The sequence below is a fragment of the Palaemon carinicauda genome, chromosome 4 (assembly GCF_036898095.1).
Source record: "Palaemon carinicauda isolate YSFRI2023 chromosome 4, ASM3689809v2, whole genome shotgun sequence".
Classification (NCBI taxonomy): domain Eukaryota; kingdom Metazoa; phylum Arthropoda; class Malacostraca; order Decapoda; family Palaemonidae; genus Palaemon; species Palaemon carinicauda.
In genome coordinates this window covers 89925622-89947524 of record NC_090728.1, presented here as the reverse complement: position 1 = coordinate 89947524, position 21903 = coordinate 89925622, and the positions used below count along the sequence as shown (strand labels likewise).

General features: G+C 36.4%; 1 protein-coding gene across 22 annotated transcripts in view; it reads right to left on the bottom strand.

Moving 5' to 3' along the window:
• The window catches only part of chb (chromosome bows), a 356425-nt gene that overhangs the window by 104917 nt on the left and 229605 nt on the right, over nt 1-21903 (bottom strand). The window lies entirely within an intron of this gene.

The window sequence follows — 21903 nt, the reverse complement described above, 5'->3', positions numbered from 1 at the left end:
ATGCAGTAGGTAATCTGTAATTTTGCAATATGCTCAACGAAACACATAGGTGAACCACTAGGAGCTAGAATAAAATTTCACCTCAAACCATATGATTCGAGTACCAGCTACTACTGTGATATTCAACCCAATGCAAATCATATCGTGAGTTCCCAGGGTCCGGTTTTCTTCAGTATTCTAATGAGGCAATAACCACCAAAACTCATTTCTAGTAATAACATTAAAATTTAATTTCATTGACGATTCTAGAGCCTCAGAAACATCAGATTCTCAAGAAAACTATTAACACTATCTAAGCATTAGAAATGGGGAGGGGGGGATCTTTAACATTAACAGCTCTGAAAAAGCATGGTGAGAGATATCCATTCGTCTATTGTCTTGGCCCAGATGGAAATGTTATCAAAACATATACCAAGACAAAGACCTTAGGGTCATTCTCCCTGAAGGTCCAAAATGGTCAACTCGCAAAAATAGAATGACAGCGAGCTGCCATAAAGTTAGCAGAGATATCTAAAACAATGACAAAACAAGCTTTAAAAACAATGGCCAAACTATGGGCAACGTTGGTATGACCAATTCCTAACTATTAATCACAAACACAAATTTTCCATCGTATATGTAGCAGAAAAAACCTACAGTAGTATCTAATACAATAAACCAAACCTTTCATCTTCTCCCTTGTCGCGCAAAACTCTTAAGTAATAAGTATAAATACTATAAAATTTTGTACGGCTACAAAATCGGAGGGTTTGACTCCATGTTTATTCGCTTTCCATCCAAACAGTAAACCTTTGTTCATCTAATTTTCCTGAATTGCAGAACTGGTGTTCGATTTTTATACCCAAACTAATTAAAATACTATAGATAACGGGATGCTATTCGTGCTATGGAATTGTTTCCCTTTTTTCTAAATACCAATAACCAACGAACATGTTTAAATTACAGGGGGGAAGTCTAACTCAGTCTGACGACAATAATTTCAATAACAATTACAAATAATAATAGAATCGACACGCCATGTTTCAGTATGGCAATCTCCTACCCAAGAGAGGTTAAACCATTCTACACATGCATAACCACACAATGAGATATTTCAGAAGAAAATAAGTTTTAATCAATAAGGGAGGTATCTTATGGGGTTGTTAATAAGATAAAAAAAGAAGCACAACTAGAAAATGCAGGCACTGGACGTCCCGTTAGAATTAAAGATGCATGACAATTTTTCTATACGAAGTTATATATAAAGGATTTGATGTGGATGGCAGGAAATTCCACAGCGAAGGAGCATTACGTGCTAAAGCAAGGAATGGTGTATCAGAATCATGTTTTTTAATTTCCCCAAGGGAAAAGGTTCATCAATAAACGTGAAGATGTAAAGAAAACGTAGTAACATGAATGAGCGATATGACAAAGATGTAACGTAGTGCTGCTCATGTAGAGCAAAATGCAATTGTTAGGATTAGTGTTAATTGAAATGTGTGATTCATGTAAAAAGTATGTAGACGTATATATTACTTGACTGACATGTGTAATATTTCTGGGTTTATCATACTTTATACATATGGATAATGCATTAAAAGAACATGGAGGAAGAATAGGAGATGAATGCCTAACTTTGTGAGATATCAATGATGATGTGACATGATTATGGAGCTAATAATTATGTTTACAGATGACGCAGCATTTATTGAGTGATATTCGGAATCAAAACATTAAAGTAAATTGACCATGTAATAGAATAGGTGAGAGCATTGACAGGTCAAACAACGGTAAGTTTTTCTTTAAAAATACACATACTTTCTGCACCTTTTCAAAATAGTGCTTTCACATGTACTAACTGATTTCAAGAAAGCTGGCCAGCAGTCCAGTTAAGTCTTGGACAAGTAGGGACCCATCCAACCCAATGTAGACTTAAAGATATTTGGGTGTAACTAGAGGAAAACTTATCAGATGCACTGTGAAGTAATAGTTCCAAGAAGCAGGACAAAAAAAAAAAAGTGGAGCAAACGTAAAGCCGAAAGCAAAAAAATTAAAATGGGTGCAACTAGGGAACGAAGACACGATGCAAAGTGATGCCTATAGTGCAAATACTATCCTCCTGCTTGAGAAGGATAGTGAAAGCCGACAGACAGAATGCAACATTGAACCACGCTTGGTCATTACAATAGCTAAGACATATCCTTCGTAAATTAAAATGATAATTTTAATAACAGATTGTAATGTATGAGAGGACTCATAAATCTATGACCCAGAAATTCGATTGTTGACTAAAAGAAAAGACCAAACTCTCTTGGATGAACTGTACAGTATACATAATACTTAGTTTATGAAAAGCAAATCATTATTACTTGAAATTGAGGGGATTTACCAGTTCAATTAGTTTAGCTCGATTCTTACAGAGCTGGCCAAACAAATAATTAAAATCGATAAATTTAGAGATAGATACGACAAAGATATGGTAAAATATTTACATTAAACTATACATTAGACTATTTGAGATGGATTGGCCTTATAAAGAGCATAGAAGATGATTGGTTATCATACTGAGGTATACATCAAACTGGAGGGCCTTGGAAAAGAACAAAACAAGTAACGAACTGGAAAGTGGTGGGTTATTGATGAGACTTTTAATAAGAATGGGGATTGATACGTAATTGCAATAATTCACCCTAGAAGATGGAGGCTTATACAGAAAAGGTTTAGCAGCTGTATAGTTTTACATTTCATTTACTTTCTTCTGGAAAGAAAGATTATTTGTTCAGAAAAAGACAAAAGTTATCAAAGACACGATTCTTCACCGAGAAGAAATGAAAGTAGCAACCCCTATTCATGCAAACTGTAGAAAACGGAACTCTAATGACCAAGCACCAAAATCTGAAACATGATTTTCATAACTGTACAGCCATATTTGCTTAATCAAACATCTAATAAATCGTTGATTCCTATTGTTAAGCAAAGATAATGAATGAAAGCAACGGCACATATTTCTGGGTTTCTAAAATCCCGTTACGCTTCCACTCGACTGGTCAAGTTCTTTTCCATATCCGCTCCACACACGTCGACCTATGATACCATACCCCTCCATAACTACCCCCCCCCCCCCCTTACACAATTTCAATCCAACCCCCATCGAAAACATTAATAAAATATTGCACTCACGATTAGAATAACGGGGAAACCAACTGAAAAATATCACCAATTGTAAAGAATAAGCTTTTTAAATGACACATACATGTAATGTACATGAAAAATATTTATGTTGAACAAATAAAACGTGGATACCAAACTAAAATTATAAAAAATCATATACAAACCAATATAATAAAAAAAATTCAATTCAACAAGAAATAAAGCAATCAGACACTTCCGCGTTTCAATAAACAGAATGATAGACAATAACACACCAATCAAAATTCTATTGATAGCGGTGCAATTTTAAGAAGATGAAATCCTAAACGTGAGATCATAAAAAACGTAACGATGGTTCTGCATATAGCATCACGGCAGAAATAAAAAATTGACTGACCTAGTAAAATGGAGATTCAAACTTCAAGAGAGAGAGAGAGAGAGAGAGAGAGAGAGAGAGAGAGAGAGAGAGAGAGAGAGAGAGATTAATTCAAGTTAGTAAGTAGTTTCTTGCTGTTACAAGCATCTATTCAAAGTTAACAGGTAACCTCTGTTGAGGCCATGAATCACTACGTCAGGGAACTCGGTGGCAGGCACCTACTGCCAATCAATCACATCTGAAGTAGATCAGGATTCTTAACCCAGCCTTCCTACAGGTAGTAATAAAACAGTAATCTCCTGTGCAATTTTCTATTGCATGTGTTGACTTCATTAAAATGGAACTGGTCAAATTTTCATGGAGAAAAAACTAAATTAGCTCTTAGTGAGGGGCTTAGGGATCGATATGGTTGATAATTATAGCAAATGAAACATTACAAAATCCACCAAAAATCAGCGACATCTGATTCGACCTAAAAGAAGTCGCGCACTAGAGAGGAAAAGACGTCTATAGAATTTCCATCATGCATTGCAAACGAATGAAAACAGTTATTCACTTCCAACTGGTAGGTTTTACTCACCTTTGCTTTTCATTAGTATGCGTTGCCTGTGCGGGGATGGCTGTTGTACATTCGACAGAGGGGGAGATACAACATGTGAATGACAATACACTATCATTATCATGGAATTGTCTTCATTCCTTCATCTATGTCGTCAGTGTCAATGCCGTCCATTGTCAATTTCCACATTTAGATTTTGAATTAATAAATTTTGATGAATTCCAAACCGTAGGCAAGTCTTTCGTATGTCCAAATAGTAGGATTTCCCCGGCATAAACGCATATTGGGCGAGGATAATGAGGAAACCACTAATCACACCATTACATTTTAATTTCAACCATTAGTCTTATATATTTATAGAAACCTTGCATCACAGGGAAACGTCCATGGAATCACTGAAGCATAAAAGGTGAGGCTCAGAGATGCTTTCATCGGGCAAACTAGAAACAGCCCGGAAAGAAGGAATGCCCATTTCACTTTTACAAGAGGCAACATCCAAAACGATGTACTGGCACTACAAAACATCACATAAACCGGATAAGAAAAAATGACCTCGATAACAGGAAACACTCAACCCGTCATTAGAAATACCCGCATACCTTTATAGTCTTTAAACTAGAAACCCTATCTAAAATGAGACACTGATAACAAAGTGGAGTCTTGTGTGCACACATTGAAAAAGAATTAATGGATTCATCATATCATTTGACTGAAAAAAAACAATACTTTGTTAATAGCTTATACCATTTAAAATACAAAATTGAAGAAGTATAACTTCTGGAGTGGCCACATCGTACACTTACTTGACACTTAGGGGAGGGCCACCGAGGCTAATGCTTGACCCACATATTCTCTCTCTCTCTCTCTCTCTCTCTCTCTCTCTCTCTCTCTCTCTCTCTCTCTCTCCAATGCACCCAGTCGTGCACCCTCGTTATCTCTCTTAACTGCAATGAAATCCATATAAGGGATTCCACCCTACTTAGCCCACACAGATATAAGTATCAAAGGACCTTACGGTAAACCAGTAAAATGATACATCGCTGTATAGATTCTGACAAATCAGGGTTCACAACCTACATTCAGTAATCATTCAAGATGCAAAGGCTAATGGCAAACAAGGCAAAGGAATTTGACCAACTTTTGATCTGACTAGTTCCCACGAGACTGCGTCCTGATTCTAAATCGATATCTAACATCGATTTTATGTAGAAATCATCCTCGATATTAGCCGTTGTTGTTGGTGGTGGTGGTGTTGTATAAAAACATGGGAGCATCATGAAAGTAAATAACAAGCTTCATTTTAGGCTTTCATAAAATCATAGAGTAAACCTTAACGGTAGTTATCTACGACGTTTTACAAGTTGTCCCTGGGAGCAAGATCTGGTGATGGCATAAAGCTAGCTGTTACCCAAAAGGTCTATTTGCGTGTGTAGTCACATGAAAGTGCATACGTGAGTACATTTAAAGGGCATTCTTGGACTGTCATGTTGGACCGTTACTGAACAGCACAGTGGGCAAGGGTTGGGAAACACCACAGGGAGGAGGTGGAGGAGGAGGAGGAGGAGGAAAAAGGGGGAGGAGGAGGGCATTTGGTGTGGAAGTGACCTGGCGCAAGCGTCATTATAACCCGATCCGTCCGTGCCCAGCAGCAGCCGGCTTCCACGGTGACTCACCCTTCCACCATCACATCACTCCCCCACCACCCACTTACCATCAAAACCGACGCCAACCCAACCCAATTCAACCAACCTCAACTAACTCTTCACACGGAGCAGGCCGTCCCTGCAGTTCGTGAAAGTCTTTCAACATAAATTTATAATAATTCATATTCGGCAAACATAAAATTAGCATCATTACGAATCAATCAAAACATTTCTCTGATGACTACAATCCTTACTGTATGGCATCATACCCATTCGTCACTCCTGAGAAACAATAAATATTAAGAGGTTTTAGATAAAAAACATTCGTAATTCTAACTACAGTATGTTCTCAAATATGATTTTTTTATTGATATATTCTAACACCAAAGTACAAATACTGTGACCTAATTTTACAATGCACTCAATATAAATCGTAGAATAACGTCTGAAAAGAATTTCCACAGCTGTCTAAATGTACTTTCACTCGAAGATAACTTTACCCACAGCATTCGAAACCCTTCTCTGATCACACAATGCAACATCGAATTAGAATATTATACACAAGCTTCTTTATCAAGGAGCAACATATCTGATATATCATCATATATCCAATTACATGTTCTCAGAAGGAAATTATGGTAATTCGCCTGAAAGAACGAGAGGAAAAGAAAATCTCTTTATTGCAATCCGGAGTTACTCAAACACTAGTTGGCCTTCATCCAGCTCGCACAATTTATCTTTTCCTTACTTGAATAACGTTATTGCAGGAACTGGTTCAAGATGTTCTATCACGCATTGTTCACCCACTCATTCACACTGCCACAGCGTTGATTGCTTTACCCCTTAACAATCTTGAATGAGTGAATATCCAACAATACTACTGCCACTGCTTGTTCATCAACCCTTTTTTTTTTATATACAAAATTTAAACCTAAAGAAATATATATAACGAGTAGATATACAGAAAAATACAAATTAAACATTCTACAAAAAAATTACACCCAATAAACGAAATGCTTAATTTTCAGTAATAAGAACCATTGTTCAATCCGTTTGGGAAAACTACACCTTTGACTAGATTCCAGCAGTAAGAAACAGATATAAAAAGTTAAGGTCTTCAGTTGAGACATGTATACTTATTTCTCCTACACGTCAAATCAATCTGTGTAACCCTTGCAAAGCACGTACAAAATTAGCAAACAAAAAGCCATTCCTATCCCAGACAACAGCAAGTTTAAAAACAAATACAAATTTCCCTTGCATTTTCCATGGAACTCCTCCATGAAACTGTTAAAGAAACTTTTATCGAGTTGTGACGAAGTTTACCTTTGATAAACATAGTTATCTCCAGGTTCAAGAGGCATTTCCTTTAGCCTCGTTGAGACACGTGAAACGAGGAAGCGGGAATTCCCTTCCCTCCGACCAAGAGCTGTTTCCTTCATATCCTTTTCAGCTTCAGAGTGCGCTCGTGCGCGCTTACAAATAATAACAGGAGGAATTGGTAATCACAGGAGTATACATTCTCACATATATTTCCCCCAATTATATTTACCATAAAATCATCATCAAAATAGAAAATGCCCGTCATGTAAAATGTTGTATTTAAAACGTAAAATATTAACTTAGAATGAGATATTTACAGCATAAATACGTAACTATAGGAAAGTTTATATTTCTTCTAAGAGAACAAATAAAAATCTGTTATTAAAATCAACTCTAAAACAAAAAAAAAAATAAAACAAAAATAAAAAAATCACGAACAGGTTAAAAAATATCCCATGAGAACTTTATCGACTTTTAAAACAGAATATCTATTTAGGTTTTATCAATATATGTATGACAGTTTAATTGAATTTTGTAAATCTACATATTTTCATAATCCAATATAAGGATATATCAATCACCTGGAAAACTGAGGCGCATATAAATATTTTATTATTATTATTATTATTATTATTATTATTATATATATATATATATATATATATATATACATATTAGTAAAGCCTTTACAATAGCCTCAGTGAATCTTGATAATAGCTAAATGTTTCTTCGCCAAACACGCCTGAAAGACCCCAGACTCCCTACTGGTTGAAGGGGAGTGAACATGAGACAATTTAGAGGTTCCATTCATTCTGTAAACGTAAAATATGTAGAATTAAATTTTGAGAAAAGATACTTGATTCAATTCGAAGGAAAAGGTAAGGGAACCAATTACATCATTTGAAATTTGAAAAAGGCAAGTCAAACCACGAACATACTTATACTATAATCTCATGGAACTTAGATCATACCGAAAGAACATTCAGTACTCTACACTACATTAAAATGTGAATAAAAAAACAGCAGTCTTGCACTCAAACTCAACAAGCATTCCCAAATAGATCTAAGAGAGAGAGAGAGAGAGAGAGAGAGAGAGAGAGAGAGAGAGAGAGAGAGAGTTTTGCACTGCAATACAGTATACAATCCCCATCATTACGAGCAAAATTTCTCATGGGAACTGAACGAAGATTGATGGGAAGGGGGCTCGTGACCAAGCAAATGGAACCTGTATTTTAACTAGAATCCTATCATAAATCCAAAGAGCTTTCACAGTTAAAAGATATATACAGTTTCAAGTATTTTAATTTAAATATAGACAGTTGAAGTAATAATAACCACAAACCCTCGCACATAGTTATATGATTATAATCAGCATCATTACTATAAGGAATATTCTCTGCTTTCAATTTTACTAGACCAGATTTGATATATAAACTTCCACAAGATTCAACGATAATCACATTATTATGTGTAGTCTCCTGAAAAAAATATGAAGTTGCGCATTATTTGTGGGCTCGACGAGACTGTCCCTATCTACAATAGACATAGAAAAATACAGGATTGACTCTGCTTTTCTATTCCTTGGTGTATGAACTATTGTTCCATGAGAATGTCGCAGAACTTTCAAAAACAACAACATTAATAATAATAACAACAATAATAATAATAATAATAATAATAATAATAATAATAATAATTATCATTATTATTATTATTATTATAACAGCACTACAAGTATTAAGTCCAGGTGACGATACCATTATAGCATTTTTCTTTTTTTAATAACACAGCAATGCAAAATCGCCCATGTGTTATTTTGACTTTAAACTAGAGGCTCAACCAGCATCACCCACAAATTCCTATTGGATTCGTGTTCCCAGTCAAGAAATTCTGGCTTATCCATGATGGAATTTCAAACACATAAGCCAATGCAAATGAGTCATTCCGGGTCGTGATACGCCACCAAAGTTTCAGACTTATTCTAATAAAACGAAAAATCATTATCGGATGATGTATAAAATCCTACACAGCATTTTGTGAATGTAGGCAATTCGGGAATTAATGTACTAAAACTGATCATTCTTTTCATTAGCTTAGTCAAACGTTTCCTTAATAAAGACTTCAAGTTTATTTACGAGCACACACGTTCACAATAATAATAATTACACAAAAACTCCATGTCACAAAATTATTCGGCTTGCCAATAGTGTGAAAATTTCTACTAATTTTGTAAGTTGAAAATCGTTGTCTTTTACTCAATTCCTCAAAGATTGAGAAAGTGGACAAATAATACGTCACCGAAAAGAACATTTATGAAACTAACATTTCAATACATTTCCGTTACTTTTGATTGCATCAATTCAAAACATAAATTGATCCAAGAAATACTTCAACAGAGGAAAACATAGTTTGTCGCATCGGATACATATCAGACTCGATTGTCCATACCGTATGAATAAATACAAAGCTTTCATCAGCGATAGAGAAAATGTGTGAACTGCCATTGATTTACACAATTTACACCTTTCACATTCCGTCTAAGAAGACAGAAAATAAATATGTTATCAATCAATGGAGTCTTAATTGTTTAAAATATCTCTATCTCATTCTTTCAGCAACTTCAAATTTGGTTGACCTTTTCAAACCACATGGAAACAATATTATTAGTTCGGAACTCTTGAGGGAAATTGCTCTCTTAACTGCTTTGATGACATTCTCTCTCTCTCTCTCTCTCTCTCTCTCTCTCTCTCTCTCTCTCTCTCTCTCTCTCTCTCTCTCTCTCTCAATTACAAGATAATTCAAGCAATTACATACTGGTCCGTTCCAAGGGTTATGGTAGCTCATTAGAAACGTCCTTGATTGACAATCTCCTGGACTGGCGTTCGGGCCACGTTCAAGCTCGATAGTTTCTTGTAGTGTCTGCAACACCTCACCATCTTTGTGAAGGGGGGTATAGAGGAGCCAAATATATACCATGCGAGTCATCAGCAGCCGTTGCCTGGCCCTCCTTGGTCCTAGATTGGGTGGAAAGGGGGCTTGGGCGCTAATCATGTATATATGGTCAGTCTCCAGGCCACTGCCAATATTCTTTGCCTCTGCCATTCATGCGCGATCTTTAAATGACAGAGTCGAGTCAGCATCAAGCCAGACACGAATCAGTTTTCGATAATGAGTTCGCAAATCTAATTGACCAGCAAAGATACAACGTCAAATCTTAATTTCCTTATTCTTCGTTCCAAGGTCTCTCTCTCTCTCTCTCTCTCTCTCTCTCTCTCTCTCTCTCTCTCTCTCTCTCTCTCTCTCTCTCTCTCTCTCTCTCTCTCTCTCTAAATTATTAGACAATAATTTGAAGTAGATTATCCACTATTGATGTGAAATTACTAATTCCAACTTTGCATATGTAAATGGAGCGATGACGTAAATACACAGTTATATATATATCTCTATCTATATACCAAGGCACTTCCCCCAATTTTGGGGGGTAGCCGACACCAACAATGAAACAAAACAAAAAGGGGACCTCTACTCTCTATGTTCCTTCAGCCTAATCAGGGACTCAACCGAGTTCAGCTGGTACTGCTAGGGTGCCACAGCCCAACCTCCCACATTTCCACCACAGATGAAGCTTCATAATGCTGACTCCCCTACTGCTGCTACCTCCGCGGTCATCTAAGGCCCCGGAGGAAGCAGCAGGGCCTACTGGAACTGCGTCACAATCGCTCGCCATTCATTCCTATTTCTAGCACGCTCTCTTGCCTCTCTCACATCTATCCTCCTATCACCCAGAGCTTTCTTCACACCATCCATCCACCCAAACCTCGGCCTTCCTCTTGTACTTCTCCCCTCAACTCTTGCATTCATCACCTTCTTTAGCAGACAACCATTTTCCATTCTCTCAACATGGCCAAACCACCTCAACACATTCATATCCACTCTAGCCGCTAACTCATTTCTTACACCCGTTCTCTCTCTCACCACTTCGTTCCTAACCCTATCTACTCGAGATACACCAGCCATACTTCTCAGACACTTCATCTCAAACACATTCAATTTCTGTCTCTCCATCACTTTCATTCCCCACGACTCCGATCCATACATCACAGTTGGTACAATCACTTTCTCATATAGAACTCTCTTTACATTCATGCCCAACCCTCTATTTTTTTTTTTTTTTTTTTTTTTTTTTTACTACTCCCTTAACTGCCCCCAAAACTTTGCAACCTTCATTCACTCTCTGACGTACATCTGCTTCCACTCCACCATTTGCTGCAACAACAGACCCCAAGTACTTAAACTGATCCACCTCCTCAAGTAACTCTCCATTCAACATGACATTCAACCTTGCACCACCTTCCCTTCTCGTACATCTCATAACCTTACTCTTACCCACATTAACTCTCAACTTCCTTCTCTCACACACCCTTCCAAATTCTGTCACTAGTCGGTCAAGCTTCTCTTCTGTGTCTGCTACCAGTACAGTATCATCCGCAAACAGCAACTGATTTACCTCCCATTCATGGTCATTCTCGCCTACCAGTTTTAATCCTCGTCCAAGCACTCGAGAATTCACCTCTCTCACCACTCCATCAACATACAAGTTAAACAACCACGGCGACATCACACATCCCTGTCTCAGCCCCACTCTCACCGGAAACCAATCACTCACTTCATTTCCTATTCTAACACATGCTTTACTACCTTTGTATAAACTTTTCACTGCTTGCAACAACCTTCCACCAACTCCATATAACCTCATCACATCCCACATTGCTTCCCTATCAACTCTATCATATGCTTTCTCCAGATCCATAAACGCAACATACACCTCCTTACCTTTTGCTAAATATTTCTCGCATATCTGCCTAACTGTAAAAATCTGATTCATACAACCCCTACCTCTTCTAAAACCACCCTGTACTTCCAAGATTGCATTCTCTGTTTTATCCTTAATCCTATTAATCAGTACTCTACCATACACTTTTCCAACTACACTCAACAAACTAATACCTCTTGAATTACAACACTCATGCACATCTCCCTTACCCTTATATAGTGGTACAATACATGCACAAACCCAATCTACTGGTACCATTGACAACACAAAACACATATTAAACAATCTCACCAACCATTCAAGTACAGTCACACCCCCTTCCTTCAACATCTCAGCTTTCACACCGTCCATACCAGATGCTTTTCCTACTCTCGTTTCATCTAGTGCTCTCCTCACTTCCTCTATTGTTATCTCTCTCTCATTCTCATCTCCCATCACTGGCACCTCAACACCTGGAACAGCAGTTATATTTGCCTCCCTATTATCCTCAACATTCAGCAAACTTTCAAAATATTCCGCCCACCTTTTCCTTGCCTCCTCTCCTTTTAACAACCTTCCATTTCCATCTTTCACTGTCTCTTCAATTCTTGCGCCAGCCTTCCTTACTCTCTTCACTTCTTTCCAAAACTTCTTCTTATTCTCTTCATATGACTGACCCAATCCCTGACCCCACCTCAGGTCAGCTGCCCTCTTTGCCTCACGTACCTTGCGCTTTACTTCCACCTTTTTCTCTCTATATTTTTCATACTTCTCTATACTATTACTCTGCAGCCATTCTTCAAAAGCCCTCTTCTTCTCTTCCACTTTCACCTTCACTCCTTCATTCCACCATTCACTGCCCTTCCTCATGCTGCCTCCAACAACCTTCTTGCCACATACATCACTTGCAATCCCAACAAAATTTTCTTTTACTAACTTCCATTCCTCCTCTAAATTACCAGTTTCTCTTACTCCCACCTCATCATATGCCATTTTCAACCTTTCCTGATATTTACTTCTTACCCCCGGTTTTATTAGCTCTTCAATCCTCACTACCTCCCTTTTACATCCACCTACTCTATTCCCCCACTCTTTTGCTACAACTAATTTTCCTTCCACTAAAAAATGATCAGACATACCGTTAGCCATACCCCTAAACACGTGCACGTCTTTCAATCTTCCAAACATTCTTCTAGTTACCAACACATAATCCATTAATGCCCTTTCTACTACTCTTCCATTTGCCACTCTTACCCATGTATACTTATTCTTATCTTTCTTTTTAAAGAAGCTAGCACCTATTACCATCTCTTGTTCAACACACATGTCTACCAGTCTCTCACCACTCTCATTTTCACCTGGTACGCCATACTTACCAATGACACCTTCTACCTCTCCAGCGCCCACTCTAGCATTTAAGTCACCCATAACAACAACATAATTCCTTCTACCCAGTCCTTCTACACACCTAGTTAAATCATTCCAGAACTCATTCCGATCTTCTTCACTTTTCTCACTACCTGGCCCATACGCACTGACAAACGCCCAACATTCCCTACCCAACCTAACCCTTACCCACATTAACCTAGATGATATCTCCTTCCATTCCACTACTTTACCTGTCATCCATTCACTCAGCAATAACGCCACACCCCTCTCTCGCTCTTCCCCTTTCAATCCCAGACACTCTACCAGACATTTCACCAAACATCACTTCACCCTTTCCTTTCATCTTTGTCTCACTCAAGGCCAATACATCCATCCTTCTACTTCTAAACATACTTCCAATCTCACATCTTTTACTCTCTATCGTACTACATCCACGCACATTTAAACACCCCAAAACTAGAGTGCGGGGAGCAGTCACTCTCCCCCCAGCTCCATCTCCTTGTCGATGTCTCGTAGGAATTTTTTACAGGAGAGGGGGTTCCCAGCCCCCTCGTCCCGTCCCTTTTAGTCGCCTCTTACGACACGCAGGGATAACGTTGGCGCTATTCTAATTTTTATATGCCCCCGCGGCCACAGGGGGCATATATATATATATATATATATATATATATATATATATATATATATATATATATATATATATATATATATATATATATATATATATATATATATATAATATATATATATATATATATATATATATATAGATACATATATATATAGATACATATATATATAGATACATATATATATATATATATATATATATATATATATATATATATAAAATAAAGCAAAAGTAATGTATGAAACTATAAAAAAAGTCCACCAGGCGAGATAAATCTTGGACACGTTTAACACGTTCAGGGTCTTTCCCACGTCGGAGTGTACAAACAAAAGCAAGGCTGAGGCATCTCCGAGTATTTGAAATCAATATTCACTTTGGTCACGTGAAATCTGATTCACGAGTCCCTACAGATCTATCTATATTCGTTAGCACTACCAATAACTAGAATGTATACATGATCGCATAAACTTTAAAGAACCAATGATCAAAAAAAAATATCTGCCCAGAGCACGTATCTCTTCGGCACTGTATTTCTCCTGGATCTTTATTTCTTTGAAGATGGAGACATTACCTCTTTATAGCCAAGTAGGTCAGCACCAGTTTTATTTACTGCATTTGCATTTTCCACAACATCTATTTACAAGTAACATATAAATATACATACATGCATACATACATACATACACACATATATATACAAACATACATACATATATACATACATACATATATATATGTACACATATATTTACATATATATATGTGTATGACAGAAACAAGTATAATGATTCAATCTCGCCTGCAATTAACAATATCTAAATAAGTGATTAATCTCATTATTTTACCGTCGTAAAATTTTCTATCATTCCTTACGAAGAAAAGGTGCTCAAGAGAAGTATTAGGCCATATTTGTGAAAAAGAAAACTAAAGATTCTATACGAACAATGCAAAACAACCACCCAACCAAACCAACACCACCTTGCACGAAGTGGTGTATGCTGTTCGCATGACAAGATCGTTCTTTTTCGAAACCAATCTAGCATAAAAAAAAAAAAAAATAGAAAAAAATCCAGCATCCACAACGCAACAAAGCCACAAAATGGGTGACCTCAGTTGCCGGTTCTCATGGAAACTGGTTTAATGACATTCAAACAATCTTTGCTTCTCGATCCAATCGTGTTTTCAGAGATCGTACAAGCAAAGTAAAAAGTGATCACTGAACAGAAAACCTTTGGACATAAACCCCTCAAAGTTAATTTACGTTGGGAAAACATAAAATACAATGCATACAGTAAGATACTTTCAATGTTAAGTCTACAAAAAACACTCTTTATATAAGTAACAAAGGTCACTGACCGCAGGTTAGCAAGGTAAAAAAAAATTCAAGTTTCAAAGTAGGTGGTCCGTTTCCAAGTAAAATGAAAAAAAAAGTATCTACTTCTATTCAATTTACAGTAACTTAATGAAAATACATGTATTCTACAAATGTTGCACAATAATAAATTGGAATTTATTCATGAACACAGACCTCCACCGTTGAAAAATTACTCCATTGTTCTAGAAATGCTAAACGTGAAAACCTGAACGTAAGTAGGCTTGAGAGAGAGAGAGAGAGAGAGAGAGAGAGAGAGAGAGAGAGAGAGAGAGAGAGAGAGAGAGAGAGAGAGAGAGAGAGAGATCCAGTCAAGACCACCACCTCCCTTAATGACAAAACCCCACAAAACTTCCAAAGATAAGAAAAATGAGACGAAAGACACCGTCATAAACTGGTATTGTTGTGTGGTGCTGCAACATCATAAAAGCGAATCGCGGTTTGGCACAAGAATAGAAAAAAAAAAAAAGAAAAAAAAAGATATATTCAAATAAAAAACAAGTTCAAAAAGTTTGCAGCTCACTCTTCCAGATCACTGGCGAAAAAAAAAACCGGTAGGAGAAACGAATGACAATAAAAGGACAAGAGCAATTAAAAGAAGAATTGCCTTTGCGAATTTACGATAACTACTCTCGTTTTTTGGTTTAGATATCGACAATTCTTTTAGGACCAATATTGTTCATTCTTCTTTAGCGGCAAAGTTAACCATTTATCAATTTCTTGCCCGAAGAGCTCAGCTCCCGATGGCCTTGGACTGATTCTGAATTTTTCAAATTATTATTAATGTAATTTATTTTCTGTCCTATAAAATATATTATTATCATCATCGTCATTATTATTATAATCCTTATTCATTACTTATATAGTTTATTTATTTCCTCATTTCCTTTACTCACAGCTATTTTCCCTGTTGGAGCCCTTGGGTGTATAGCATCCTCTTTTCCAACTAAGGTTGTAGCTTAGCTAGTAATAACATTATCACTGTTCTTTTGACATCGACATCAAATATACTTCTATTCCATAAATCTTTTATTCAACTTTTGGACTAATTAAAAGATTTCAGGTATACAATTGAATAAATTCGTCTCAGGCAACCATTATTAACGATTCTTCTTTCTATTATCTGACCCTTTAGAAAAGTAACAGATCTACATAAAGCGTAATGGGGATGGAAGAAAGCTCTTATTCTCTCTAATCCTATTACACCTGATGTTAGACTTCTGAATCACTATTCATGGGCCTTCTGGATCCCGGTCTTATTAGATTCTTTCTAGGATGGTTTTCGTTCTTCCATTTCCCTTCGAATGGCCTACAATATTGCCAGCGCCATTCGCAGAAGTAGCAGCAAGAAGAGGATAATAATGGATTAATAATATTCAAATAAGAGAATGATGATGAATTAATAAAATTCTAAATATGATTCCACACTAGTTGTTTTGTTATTACCTTTTATGCTCTTATTATCGTTTTCATTCTATTCGAGATGTAAACCTTGAATATCTTTGACAGAATCGAAGACACAGCTTCGAAATTGACACTACAATAGAACCCCAACAGACAAATGGCCAAGTTCTCTGCTGCTCAAATCACCCACCATCGAATGGCAGCCATTTGGGGGTAAAATCACAACAGTATAGTGAAAGGCATAGGATGGATGTTTTTAATTAATTCTAAAATATTTCTAATATCTATCTATCTACATATATATATATATATATATATATATATATATATATATATATATATATATATATATATATATATATATATATATATATATATATATAGATCCAGAGCGATAAATTCATTTCTCCCCCAATTACATTATTATAGTTTTTCAAAGATAAAAGCGTAACAATTTCAAAATCCTTGGAAAGAACTTCCAACGAAAAGCAGAATAGGACTTTCAAAGCAATTTTGGTACACTCAATTGACCTTTTTCTACTTTTATACTCACTGAACTTCTTGATAACTTTTTTTTTCTCCTTAACTGACCCTAAAATCATTTTGATGTTCTCAAAATGAGAAATGTACAAATTGGAAAAAAATAGTAAAAATAGGAGCACTCCAACAAACACTGAAGTGCTGCCCTCCTCCAAAAGGAAATGCTTGCTGTGTTCATAATAAACAAAAAATTCCATACTTTACCTGGCTCTACAAGTCCCAGAGGGTATTTTTCCTCAGTGGCATAAATCCATTATGAGGTCAAAGTTGAAAGAGCTTGGACAGTAAGTTGGAAGAAAAGAAGCATAAACGGAGGTAAAGCAAAAAGTTACACTAAGTAAAAGGGACACTAATGCATTTGCCAATAATCTACTGTTCCTAGTTTGCCAAATTTTCTATTATGATTATCTTGAATAAATGACATTCAAATTTAAGAAGACAAAAAGTTAAAATTAATCCACCGTTGAACAGAATAACCACAGCAGTATAAGCAAAAAGATTAAATGCGTGTCAATTCTGTTAATCAAAGTACTGGTATGCTTTCCCAGCTACAGCAGTTAAAATCTACAACGTCCCAAGCGATAGGTTACAAGCAAATGCATGCCATAAACAGGAAAACCTGTCCGTGGACGCTTTTAACAACCACTATAAAAGGTGAATTGCACAGTGGCTCTTATTTTGAAGTTTTGTTCCCCGACAAGCACTCTTTTAAAAGACAGCTTTGTCAGACTACTAGTTTTAATAGCATATTTTTTCTAGGTTTCAGAAAGTAATAGGACGACAAAAACTCTCTTTGCCTCGAATAAAACCTTATATATTTTTTTCTTTATAAAAGTGGCTTTTGTTCAGCAAAATCTCTAAAGCCCACAAATCTTTTTTATATCACTACTAGTTCTTAATTTCCTTGAATACATTCCGGAGAGAGAGAGAGAGAGAGAGAGAGAGAGAGAGAGAGAGAGAGAGAGAGAGAGAGAGAGAGAGAGAGAGAGAGAGAGAGAAATTAGCCTGTCTTCGAGTACCAAGTAAAATAGCCAGAATAACCAAGTGAGGAGTGAAAAAAGCGGAGTGAGGGGAGTGAGAAATATCAGAGATGGGAGTCGGGGTAATTTACACCCGAACACGAGCGCGCGCCCTTTCCCCCTCTTTTCACATCCGCCCACCTGGCCAACACATGCCACTCACTAAAGAGGAACGCTGGTACTTTAAAGCCTAAACGCTGCAGAAATTTAAAGGTTCAAACGACCTGGATCACCCAGACCCTCTGGTATGTGCCATTCGTGAGATCTACTAGAACTCTTGACGGTTAAACTCGAGTCTTCTTGACATTTATTTCGTTCGCTATCACACCCGAAACGTGATAACTTCGTCCATACTTCAACGAATTCCTGGGCTGACGTCAAAAATGTCAAAAGTATTTTTTTTTCTTTTTTTAACATTATCTAGGAACATCTTTTGGTCAAATGTGAGTAGCATTAATTCCTATAGCAAATAATTTATATCAGAGAAAATTATCCCACCGTGTTTCTGGAACTTATAAATGCTATCTAAAGCTCAAGTGATTCCCAAACTAATTCCCCGTTCAAAATAAAAGTCTACGGAAAAAAGTATTTCTAAACACCAGTTATATCATAAACAAAATCTCTGAATTATCATAATTTATAAAGATGCCTCATTACCGTGTCGGTGGGTGAACTCTGACCGAATACACTTGATTTAAAATACGATATAGCTCAAACATTCGCACAATTGTTAATTACATTGATATCAATTATGCACATAGAACAGAAAAAATATATCAACGTACTTAAGGAGAGAGAGAGAGAGAGAGAGAGAGAGAGAGAGAGAGAGAGAGGAGAGAGAGAGAGAGAGAGAATGGTTAAAGAAAACAAGGGTAACTTCAAATGTTAAACGTACTGGTGCCAAATACCTATTAAGCTTTGCTAATGTGATATTTTTTTCCAAGTAACAATGAAAACAAATATTCAGGCTATAACGGATTCAATATCTATTCATTTCAATGATATATTTTATCTACTCCTAAACCTATTTTCAATGTAATCAACTTCCAGCTCTAACAGACTAAAATCGCCTCAACAGGGAAAGATGAAAATTATGCTATATATGAAATCAATAATGTTCAAGCAGAACATAATCAATATCCAATACACTGCTGGACCTTGGACAAAGATCCCAACGAGTCCAACAGCAAATATACTAAACCAAAAATGAACTAAAACTTTTTAGTTCGCTATTGACGGCTCCATCCACTCGGATTTCAATATAGATCCCTAAATCGATACTTTGCACGTGCAGAAAAATACATTACGCTTCGCTTAATATAAAAGTATGATTAGTCACTACTAGGCGGAGCAAACATTAACTACGGTGTCGACACAAAGGACGATTGCTCGCCTATTATGAAACAAGAGCATGCTACCTAAGAATTTCACTTAACTTTCCCTGAATTGTAGTAAACGTTCACAAGGATTTGATCATACCTGTAATGAGAAAAGACAAATAAATCAATGTGGAGATTTTGAATACAAAATAAAAACATTGCATACAAATTCATCAAAATATAGTGTTTCATATACAACCTCTCATATATACGAGATTGTTGCTTAAATCAAAAACTTCAATAAAAATACAATAAATATCGTTGATTCTAAATGGAAAAAATCATACTAAAAATCAACATAAGAAAAAATAATAATAGATGAAGCTAATAACAACAACTATACTAAAGAAAAATTATGCCAACAGACCACTTTAAGATTAAATTTTCCCTTAAGAACAAACAAGTGCAAAGCTACAGCCTCTGGTTGCATACATAGCTGAGACCCGCTAATTAAGGTTGAATGTAAACAATCTCAGTGGAATTTGAATGCCACACTAAAGCTAAGATCCTTACCAAGACCTGCGAGTCGGACTTGAATGTTAGCGATCGTTAACTTAATCCTAACACCCTTAACCAAACATTGCTAATCTGAAACCTTAGAAATAATACTACGTGTTTATATGAGAGAAAGGTAACTTTCTTTGCAAGGTATTTAAGGATATATTAATTCACATAAGGCTTCTTAACCAGGAACTAAGACCTTTTTTAGCTTTTCTTTCTGCTTGTAAAATGCACAATATATCGTAGTCCCCAAGAAAATTATCAAACCCTTAGTAGTTCATAACTTTAAATAATTTGGTTAAATATAAAATTCCTTTAAACTGTTCACTTACACGATTTTCTTTATATAAGGAAACATGGCGCATATAATCAGGTTTTCGCTTTTGATAATGTAATAAAAAATATCTAATATACGAAAAACCTTTTAGCTTTAAAAATTTTGTATATTCAATCAGTTTAGGAGATTGTCTGCTATATTTATCTTATTAACCATTTTAAAACCCGAAAGACAAACCTATTATAGTCTACTGATAATTTGTGCTAAAATATATTGGTATTTAAATCACTCTAACACTTCGAAATACCTCAAGTACAAGACTTGGGCGCAACTGTTCTCGCATAGATGAAATAAATAATGAAAATATAAACTCAGTTAATTACAATATAAAACAGTTCAAATTCGTAAAGTGTTAAAAAATGCCGATCTAAATCAAATAAAAGGAATAATACTAATTCGAAGAAACACATTTCATGACAATTACAGACTGTATCTGACTCTAGAAGGATTGATACTAAGATTTGACCCATCCTGCGGCCGCACTGCTCCTATCCATTTTCGTCCAGCTCAGCCTCTCACCACAGATCTTTATACATTTGCAGAATCAAGTACCTTCTTCCGAGTAGGTACTTCTCTTTCAGAAGTTGCCCCCTCGACTCTTCCATTATTTCCGACTTCATGGATACTTTTTGTATGGCCTATATGTGTGTGTTTGTGTTCGTATATACATATGTAAATGTATAGATTACATATGTGTTCTCTAACGAACATTCTCGTTCAATTCCTTCTGTCTAGAGTCCTTAAAAGTTCAGTCACCCTTACCCGTCTCGTCATGTTTTTTTCCCTTAGTTAGATTTACTCAAATTACAAATTTAGCGATAAGAAAACCTGACGCTTACTGACTGACTCATTATCATCCGCCGGTTTCAACAGAATGACTCTGGGTGAAACCTACAAAGCAAGTGGGCTCCTCCGGTGGGTAAAAAGAAGCCGTAGGCAGAGAACACCTCCCCCCCCTTTTGCCCGTAAGACTGCCTGCACAACACCTGTGCCTTCAGCAGGAGGTGGCAGAGTTTGCTGGAGGAGAAGCCAGAACAAGCCAAGCTATAACATTCAGTGGCAGATGGGAGGGAGGGGAGGGGGAAGTATGGGATCGTCAGAGAGAACCGAAAGAGGAGCACTAGCCTCAAGCACAGTCTGCTGAGAATGCTAATGAATCAACTCGCCCCCCAGCACACAAATAAGACAATGAGAACAACACATTGGTTACGCTCACCGGCTATACAATGTATACAATGCTCAAGCCGATGCTGAGAGAAAGTATTTGTACTTCAACAGGATATCAAATCCTTAACGAAAACAAATGCCGTTGGTCTTCTGCGCTATACAGTATACTGAAACATTAACACGATTAGTGAATAATACAAACAATAAAAAGGATAAGTAAAATGAAGCTTCAGAAAAATCCGCAAAAGCCAAAAGGCTTCTTATTATAAAACTAAATAAAGAAAGGCCGTTAATGCAAAAGAGCAAGCAGCATAACATAGG